This window comes from Accipiter gentilis, chromosome 23 (genome assembly GCF_929443795.1).
Source record: "Accipiter gentilis chromosome 23, bAccGen1.1, whole genome shotgun sequence".
Classification (NCBI taxonomy): Eukaryota; Metazoa; Chordata; class Aves; order Accipitriformes; family Accipitridae; genus Astur; species Astur gentilis.
In genome coordinates, this window is record NC_064902.1 from 11,455,422 (window position 1) to 11,465,164 (window position 9,743).

Below are 9,743 nucleotides of genomic sequence, written 5' to 3' on the forward strand. Positions count from 1 at the left end.
TGTTTTAAGCCGTGCTTAATTGTCATGTCTCCACGGCCACATCAAAAGCCAAGAAGATTAGGTTACAGGGAGTGTTTGATGTCAAAATACAAAATAAATAAAAGGAAAGCTGAAAAGGTACTATATTTTCCATGATGCCTAGTGAGGTTGTTGCCTCAAACATTTTTTTTTTATTATTATTATTATTATTATTATTATTTTTATTTTGCAAAGGTTGCACTTTTAGTGATAAGATTTCATTTACTTACTTCCAAATGACTCCACTGCTTTCCTGCAACAGCTCGAAAGGGTTAATATCCCCTCTTTGATGGCAAACATGGTATAATTAACGCAAACTTCTTAAGTATCCTGGTGACCTGTAGGTGGCCACATGAGAATTTTGTTATTTACTGACTTGCCAAACGTTTATTGCTTATAGCAGGACAAGTGGGAAGCAGGCATTAATTTTGATGCTGTTATCTGTGATTGTGTGTAAAGTTCATAGCAGAGAGTGCCTATATGTCAACTGCAATTAAACATTTCCCTATTTTTTTAATGAATTTCATGTTGGTAGAGGGGGTTGGACTGACAGCTTTGCAAAGTGAAATCCTGCCCATCCACAGAGCAGCCATGGCACAGCCCGACACAGGACAACTTCCCCTTACCTGCAGGCTGCAAAAACAGTCTGGCGCCATGGAGCATTTGATCCTTGGCTTCTCCACAGAGACAGTCAAATCAGTACCAACTGTGTCAGGGCACAGAAGGAGATTTTGTGGTGTGACATCTCCCCTTGGAAACCAGCCTGAAAAACACCAAAAATTAAGCCAAAAGTGGCTATCAGGTGAATATGTTCATTTATCACCAACCTGGACTGGATTAGAATGTGTGACCTAGAAGTAAAATGCTTTGTTTAGCCCAACTCCCTGGGCCATCTGGTCCTCGCAAGTAAACATTTCTAGGTGAGATTAAGTGACTGTTCTTTAAGCATGGTGATATGAGTGCAAACCAGGCTGCTCTGGATCTAACAGATCAAACCTCAGCATCAGGGCAGCCGGCTGGTGCCGATTCAGAGACACCATTTGCTTGAACAGCTTTGGGTGCAATTCTCCATGGTGTTGGCTTTGCAGTCAATCCTGATTCAGTCTGATGTGTCCCTGTCAGATCCAGAGCTCATCCTAAATCCAGGGCTCGGATTGCCCCAAGGTGCTGCTGGGAAGTCAATGGCGCCATCAGAGGAAACTTAGGGGGAGAGACTGCAGTAAAAACTACCCTGCATTTGCAGTAAGAACTAGGTTGCATTTCTGAGCACCAAAAGCTCGGCTGAGCAAAATGCAATCGCAGGGTAGGAGATACAGCAGAAAAAACATCCAGCAGGTAGGAACACAATAGAGAACTAACCCCTCCTTCAGGGAAAGGCTTTGACATACCACTGACGGAAGGAACCGCTACTGTTTGGTCTATAAAAACTGAATCAGGGAAGTATAATGTTAACCCAGCCTATACAGCAATACCAGGGAGAAAACAGCTACCTGCCTGTATCCTGCTCCCGTGCCTCTCTCTATGGTTCTGCACTCTGGGCTGCAGGGAGTTATCTGGAGGAAAGTTGGCTCTGCCTCAGGAGGGTCAAGAGCACATGTAAATCATTTGGAGTTGGGCCTATCCATGCCAGAGCGTGAACGTGGACTCTTGTTTCTTCTAAACACTTCAGTGCTTCACCAAAATTTTCCCCAGTGCTTTTTTTTTCCTCTGGAGCTTGATTCTGCTCCTGCCTGCTCTCCATCAGGCAGAGACAACAAGGCAGATTTCTTTACCTGGAACACAAGAGCATTATGTTGGCTGTTTTGGTTGTGATTTTTTCTCTCTGGTTCTTTCATTCACTCCCACCTGCCCACACTGGCATTCTGGTAGCAGGTTATAGTGCTAGAGTGATTTAAGGGTGTCCCTGTAAATCCCTACTGGATTTTGCTGTAAAATTCAGATTAATTTACCATCTCCTGCTGCATTTCAGCCTGCCCGCTAGTTTTTTTTCTTTTCTTTTTTGTAGACCCTTGTAAAATTTTGAGTAAAAGCACCCTATTTTGAGAGCTAACCTGTTAGAAGAGAACTAGATGAACAAAAAGGTACAGACCAAAACAATTCAGGTATCCTTTGTGCCCACAGGCGCTCTGGGCTGTGCGCTATTTTTCTCTATCCAAGCATAACTCCCACCAACACAGGGAAGATGTTCTTCACAATGAAGCACATCTCAGGAGACATACCACTGACTGACTGATGCCAGGAGTCACCCCAATCCCTCACACACTCACTTTCTGATAACAAGCAAAGTCATAGCAATCCATGACTCAGTTTCCCTTTGCAAAACAGTCATAAAGAAGACATGACCTGCCCTATCAGCTATGTACAGGTGCTGACTTGCTCCAGTCTAGCAGACTCCTGGGCAAGTTCTAACAAATGTCAGTGTGTGGTGTGTACTGATAGGCACTGGGAAAGGGCACTGCACTCTCCTCTCTAGGTTAGAACAGGCTCCTCCCTACCTTCACTGTGGAGCTGTTGCGCTGCCGTTAGCCCCTCCGTACAGCTGTCTGTGGCAAAAATGACACATTGGAGAAATTAGTCATTGGAGTGTATCACACGGCTGTTTCCAACTGCTGTACGCGCGCACACACACACACACACACAGAGCCCCATGCACACGCACACACACGCACGCACAGCCTCCAGCCCCAGCCCATTGTGAAGCAGCCCTTTCTCCATCTCCCATGCTGTTAGCCCCTGACCTTCCTTTCACATGCTCTAATGGTCACTAGAAAACTGCGAGAGAACACAGTCGCGGTATTAAATAGCCCTAATTCGTCTCCAGGCCTTTCCCCTCCTCCCCCTCACCTCGGTCTCCCGCGACTTAACGTTTAAACCAGCTGAAGTTTACAACAAATCAAAGCCTCCCTATAGGCCCAGATTGTCTAAATACGGAAAACAGGAAGTGAGTAACCTTCAACGGGAAATTGTTCATCCGATGGAGGCCAAGACCCAAGGCCTGGCGCTTTTCAGTCCTGCCCCAGCACAGGCAGACACAGCATGTACTGAACAGACACTCTGCGTTTCACGGGAGGGAGTGGTTTAGGGAAACATTTGCTTCTCTTGCAGTCACGTTGTAGCTGCTTCAAGAAAAGAGATGGTGTTTATGCCTGCGCAGAACAGTAGATGGGCAGTTTAGGAGGGTTATTTTTAAGAAGATTGGGGATGGGATGGAGAAACAGACAAGGGTCAGAGGAAAAGACAGAGAAGATGCATGAATCTAGACTAAAACGTCCTCTTGCTTCCTATGAAGGTGAAGATGGCAAGAGAGTACCGCAGACGGCATTGGGCTGCTTCCAGCACACAAGGGCGGGAAGACATTTTGTGTGACAGCCCACTTGGTGATGAAAAGGAGAACACTTCATTTCCTAGGCAGAGAGAATAATAATTTATTTTTGTAGAGTAACTTGCCTGCTTCCCCCTGCCAGGAAAGATCCCAAATTATTTTACCGGCTGTTTATCTAAGGCTTATATTATTCACTACTGAATTGTAACCATTACTGGGGTGGAACACTGCAGCTGTTTAACAACTCAAAACAATGCCTCTTTTTTATGGAAGGTCATATTAAGATCCTCTCTAACTGAAGGTGAACTTCTTGTTACGTGCCACATCCACTGGAATAAAGATTTGCTCACAATTACACTTCTGCCAGAATCACAAAACCACCAAAGAAACTAGGATGCACAAACACACCCAAGCATGCCTGAGTCCTCCCACTCCAACTCTGGACAGAGCTAATGAACCATGTACCACAAAGTGGTCCCTGGGTCATAGATAACTTTCTTCTGATCCCCTTGGAGCCTGCACCTATCCTCATATGCCAGTTTTGCTCTGGGCAGCTCATGGGATAAGCACCAGCAACCAAGCCTAGGGTCTCTGATTTGAGAAATGGACAGAGAAAAAGAAGGCACAGTCTGATTTGGAGTTTGGCACCACTGTCGAGGACATGTGGGTTGGTTGGTCCTGTCCTTGTTCTTTGCCCCAGGGCTGGGACTGCTACAGATGAAGGCACTCCTGGGCAGATGTGCACACATGGGACAGTCAGTGTCCAGGGGACATTCATGCAGAAGGCACAGCTGGAACTAAACCTGCCTGACTGGGATGCTGCACCTCTGCAAAGGCTGGCACGTGAGAGAAAGGTACAGCAATGGGTAACCGTTGGGTCTTTTGAGGAGGACAAGTTAGAGAAGAAGCTTCTGGTTAGATCTCTTTGCTGCAGCATTTCAAATATTTCTCTGAATTTACCTTTAAAAAGTATTTTTAAAATACTGGGTTTTAGGCAGAAATATTTTCCCTCTTGCTCCTACAGCCTTTTTTTCTGGAAAAGATTTCCCCAGATTTCTCATGGTTTGTGTAGGTAAGCAAAACTGGACTTGTGGCATTTGCTTCACAGAGGTTTTCTATCTTGCATAAAGATGAAGTTTAGTTAGTTGTTTTGCTAACAAACCAGCTGGCTGGGAGAAAGATGCTCTTAATCAAATGGCCTCCCTGCCTCTCTGGGGAGAACTCTGTCTTTTTTCCCATCACAACAGGTTTCCTCTTTGTTCTCTGGTGGGCAGGTGTTGTCCCACTGGGATGTGGAAAAGGGCAGGCTCTGATCCCATTAAAGATAGCCCCATTGGTAATAGATCAGAGGGACATCCCTAGGTTATGGGAGAGTATGCCTGTCTTGCTTCACTGGCTGGTGAATAATAGAGCTGGCTCTCATTGACACTTGCAGGGTTTTTTACAGAAGTCCTGTTTTCCTCAGGGACAATGAAAGGGAAAGGAACCCAGAGGGTGACGGTGGTGTCTGGCATTGCCAGAAACCACAGCTGGTCCTGCAAGTGGTGGGAATGGAGATGATGCTTCTATCCAGGAAAGATGCAAATAAATGCTCCTCCGCTGCATTATCTGCTTGCTTTACTCTTTTTCCCCACCACTTCCACAGCAGGCTGACTTTGAGGCATGTGAAATTGAATTTTGCTCCAGTGGAAGGTGAGACACGGATAATCCTGGAATGGAAATGCTACTGTAACCCCTCGTCTCAGCCACCCTTGGTCCCTCTATCTTGAGGGTTACAGCAGCTCTGTTCTGACTTCCTAGGAAGAAAGGCTGGCTGTATGGGCTAAAGGAGGTCAGGGAGCTCCAGCCACATCCCTGGCCTGGATGAGATGACCAGGGAGCAAAGGTTGTGGCTTGCCCAGTGGAGCCTGTCTACCTGCAGCCCAGACATAGCAAGGAGTAGCTTTTCTTCTGCTGACCTTGTGCTCAGAAGAGCTGAGATAGTAGCAGGGATTTCCAGTGCATTTCCTTCTTCTGTACTTTCTAAAGTGATCCAGGAGGTGAGTCCACTGTGCCCAGGAGCTACAGACACCGGAGATCTAGAATACGCTCTACACCTGCTTAACTCAGAGGGTTAGTGTCTCTGCCCACTCTGGTAAGGCAGGATTTATCTACCTCACATAGGGTTGTGGCAATCCGCTAGTCTGTATTAGTGCAGGCCTTGGACCTGGTCCCGTCCCAAGAATGGAGACTTGAAGCTGGATACATACAACAACCAAAATATGCAGCTCTGACTGCAAACCATACCATAGGCACATTCACAAAGTATGCACTAGCACTGTGGCCAGAGGCTTGTCCAAATGGAGCAACAGCTCTTACAGACACTGTGTCCATGCACAGGCTCCTTGAATTTCCTTTCTTTGGCAAGATCCCTTTGGCCAGTGTCATTCCAGCTCCAGCAAAGCTGTCTGTGAGGGACCCACACCTGCTCAGCAAAGGCCCTCCATCCTCGAAAGAGTTAACCCTGAGCTCCTGACTCAATGCATAGGAATGCAGCCACCTCAGGTAGAGTCTCATTGGGGCCAGCCTTGAACAGTGCCTTCATGGGAGCCTGCACAACTCCGAACTCAACAGTGGCTGCACTCAGTTGTGTCAGGACTGACATGAACGGAGACTGTACCAGCATGTTAGAAAACTGGCTTTATTTTAACATGCTCTTTTTATTTTCTTTTCCTACGTTCTTTCTTAGTGCCACCTGGAAATTATGCTCCTTTTGGCCTACGTACCCTGCACCAGTTGGACATCTTTTCATCTGCATCTTCTTTCTTGGTGCTCTCTTTCCAATGTTTCACTCTCCCATTTACATCCTGGCTGAATTTACCTCTGTGGCTCACAAACCAGCCAGAGTCCTTTACTTCTGCTGCACCAGGGCCCGGGAAGACTGGCCATTCTCCTTGTGAAGCCACCACTGCAGGCCACTCCTCCATGTGATCCAGCCCTGCCACTGCTAGCCCTGCCTGAAATCACCGCCCCTGCTCAGAATTCCTGCAGGCTGCTTTCACTTTTAGCCCTGATGCTGAACAAACCCAGCTCTCTCTTCATGTACATGTATGTATGTATTTATACACATAGCCCCACCACAGAAAGAGACCTATTTTGCAAGGTTTAATATGCTCCGAGTTCTGCTGTGGACTCTTCCTCTTTTGTTGCAGCTGTGGTTTTAGGGCAGTCTTTGTGGGTTTGAGAGAGTCCTTGGATGCCTTGGGAAACGTTCTGCAAAAGCGGACTTTCTCTCCATGCATTCTGCACTCCAGCCACCAGGTCCTGAAATCTCTGTGCACAGGATTTCCCCTATTTAAATGAACACAAAAATCTACTTGCCTTTTCAGGCATAGTTTCTGATTGATACTACTCATTTATGCCTGCAGCATCCGGCAAAAGAACAGGAGAGCTAGCTGGACTCCCTCCTACATCAGAAGCAGTTCTAACTGAGCCACAACACTGCATCAGGATGCTCCGAACAGGCTATGCTCCAGCCATGGCAGCCCTGGTGTGGCTGGCATAAGCTGCTTTGCCACAGCTCTGGAGAGGGTAAGATCTTACCCACTACCCTTAATGTCTCTGTCCATGACACAGAAGCAATACTACTTCCCTTGTAGAAAATAAGGGAGAGCCTGCAAGCACCAAATAACTGTGGAACAGAAACACTCTCTGGCTCTCCTGTGGTTGTCCTAGTTATGAGGGAAAGTAACTCTGGCTTAGGAGACTTGAGGATTAGCCTAACACACCTGGGTACCACCTGCTGCTTTAATGGCTCCAGCTCACGGTTTTGTGACAAGCTGGGTGCTTGACAGCAATATCCCTTTGAAATGCCAGGTATACTGCTCAGGGTTTGGAAAAGCCTTGCTCCACCACAGGGTAATTGTTAATATGCATGAAGACAAGCTTCCTGGGGTGGGCTGGGGGCAAGAAGGGTGGAAAAAATGCTTCAACCACAGCACAAGGCATGCCTGTGCTCCTAACCAGCTAAACAGCAGCTTGGCCCTATAGAGTTAGAGCAGCCTTGAGGTGGCTCTGACAGGCAAAGCACACAAATACTGTGGAAAAAAACCCAACCTGCAAAGCAACAGAAATGTCTCACAAGGTTTAAAAGCACAGTTTTTCAGCCTTGCCTATTTGTATGGGAAGCAGGAGCCGCAGCTCCTGAACGTGGAGCTGGCAGGCAGCATAGGAAAGGAGAGGGAGGCGAGATATGTGGCTGAGGAATTTGCAGCCTTCAAGTTCCCTCTCTCCCACCTCCTCTTCTCGCAGGAAATGAAAGAAAACTCTTTTGTGGAAGGAGGATGGTAGGTGTGCATGCGTGAGTGTGTGCTGGGGAGCAGCCCGGCCTTGTGGGCTCCTTCCCGGCGTGCAAGCCTGCGCGCAGGGCCGTGCAAATACACGTATGCGTGTGCACGGTTATGCTGAAGAGCTCAGGGCCGGCACAGGGCTGTTTCTCAGAAGTCTCCTCATGCGTGTCTGAAAAGGTGGATCAGGCAACGGAAGCAGCGAAACCACCAGCATGCCCAGGCCCCAAATGACTGCCTTTTCACTTTTTTTTTCTTTTTTCTGTAAAGCAGCCCCCCCACTTCTTCCTCCTTCCCTCCCCCGCTCTGCCCCGCTGAACCACAGTGCCGGAGTGGCAGAGCCTGAAACTGGAGGAGAGCAAAGGGCAAAAAAATGTCCATGGCTGCTGCAGAGAGCGATGCTGGGGGCCAAGGCCGGCAAAACAGGCTGTGGGCATGGCCAAGCAGGCAGCCAGCTGCCAGCTCTGGTCGGACCTGCCTGGTGTGAGGGAGGGAGACCCTGAGGAGGGAAGGCAGCCCACGTGCCGCCCTTCATAAACCTCCCTCCTCCCTGCTGCCACCCCGCTGTCCAAGCAGCACAGCCCTTGCCTCCATGGAGGCCGAGGCCTGGGGGAACATGGTGGGAAGGGCAAAGGGAGCTGGCAGTGGGGTAAGAACAGTCAATTTAGCTGTCTTTCTCCCCTCTTCAAACCACGGTGAGTTGGTTGCCCTCTCCTAGGGTGAGTAGCACGGGCTGCAGGGCTCAGGCGGCCTTGTCCTCTCCTGGAGAAGATGACCGTCTGAGCCAGGACCTCACCACCACCCTGGCAGCCTCCTGGGTGCTGACACCACACAGGACAAGTTCACCTGTGACTGTCCCTCAAGGGGGTCTCTTTTAGCCTCTGTTTCCACAATAATGGGGACAAAAGAATGGTCTGTTTATCCCCATCCCCACCCGCTGAATTACACAGTGTACCTGCATGGCCGGTGGCCTCTCCTTGGCGTGCCTGGGCAGGGTTTGCGGGAGGAAGAGGAAAAGCATGGCTGGAGATCCCACTTCTGCTTACACCTCTTTGTTAGCAGTAAAAGTTTCCTCTCTCCATGCTTACTCCTGAGGCGGGTGTTAGCAGCGGGCCGAGGAGCAAGTGAGTGGCCCAAGCTGCCTCCTTCTGCAGCCTAAAATGGCGGTCAGGACAAGCTGCCTCAGCACTGAGACGGTGAACAGGTCTCCACCATCCCCTGTGGGCTTTTACCACCCCGGTCCACAACCACACAACATCAGCCTGACCCCTGGCACCTTCCCCTCAGGTAAACACAATGGATCCCCATCATGTGCCACAAGTTTGTTTCTCTGAGTGTGGGGGAACACCCCATTTCCCAGCTGAGCCCCAGTAGCAGGAGCACAGCCCCCTTGGAGATACCACTGCCAGCATGAGAGGTAAAATGTTTCAGAAGAAAATAAAACCTGATCAAAGCCATCACAGTAAAGGCAAACCCAGCTAAGAAGAAGGGTGGAAAAGCTTGGAACTGAGAGGAGTAAAGGAAAGGGCTGTCTGGAGAGTCCTGTTGGGAAGAGATGGCAGGATGTTATAAAGACCCAAACTCTGAAGACAAAGCACCGAGAGCCAAGATCCACTTTCCTGAATAGCACAGAGCCCACGTTCAGCCCTTTTAGTTTTCTGGATCAAAAATAAACCCTGCACAAATAATAATTTTTTTAAAAAAATACTTCATTTTTACTTCACATGTTGTCTGTAGAACAAAAGGTATTAGGTGAAAGAAAGAAACTGCCTGAGAAGGTGGGAATCTCCCAAGTGGGAAAGACAAATTCATCATTGCCAAAAAAATTGCATAGTGCCAAAGGTAAAAGGCAAATGCATTGAAGGGAATTAAGAAATTGAGCAAGTAAGGTGCCATGTGAGGAGGTCCTGAAATCTACCTGTGTGTAAGGCAGATGGGGGTCCTTACACACACAATAAGTAAGGTGGGAGAGAAAAAGAAGAGTAAATAAAGAAGAATGCAAGAAATATGTGTGCAAAGCCTGCTCAGAGATCTAAGGATTAAAAAGAAAACCTTTAGTAGAAATGGAAAACAGGGAG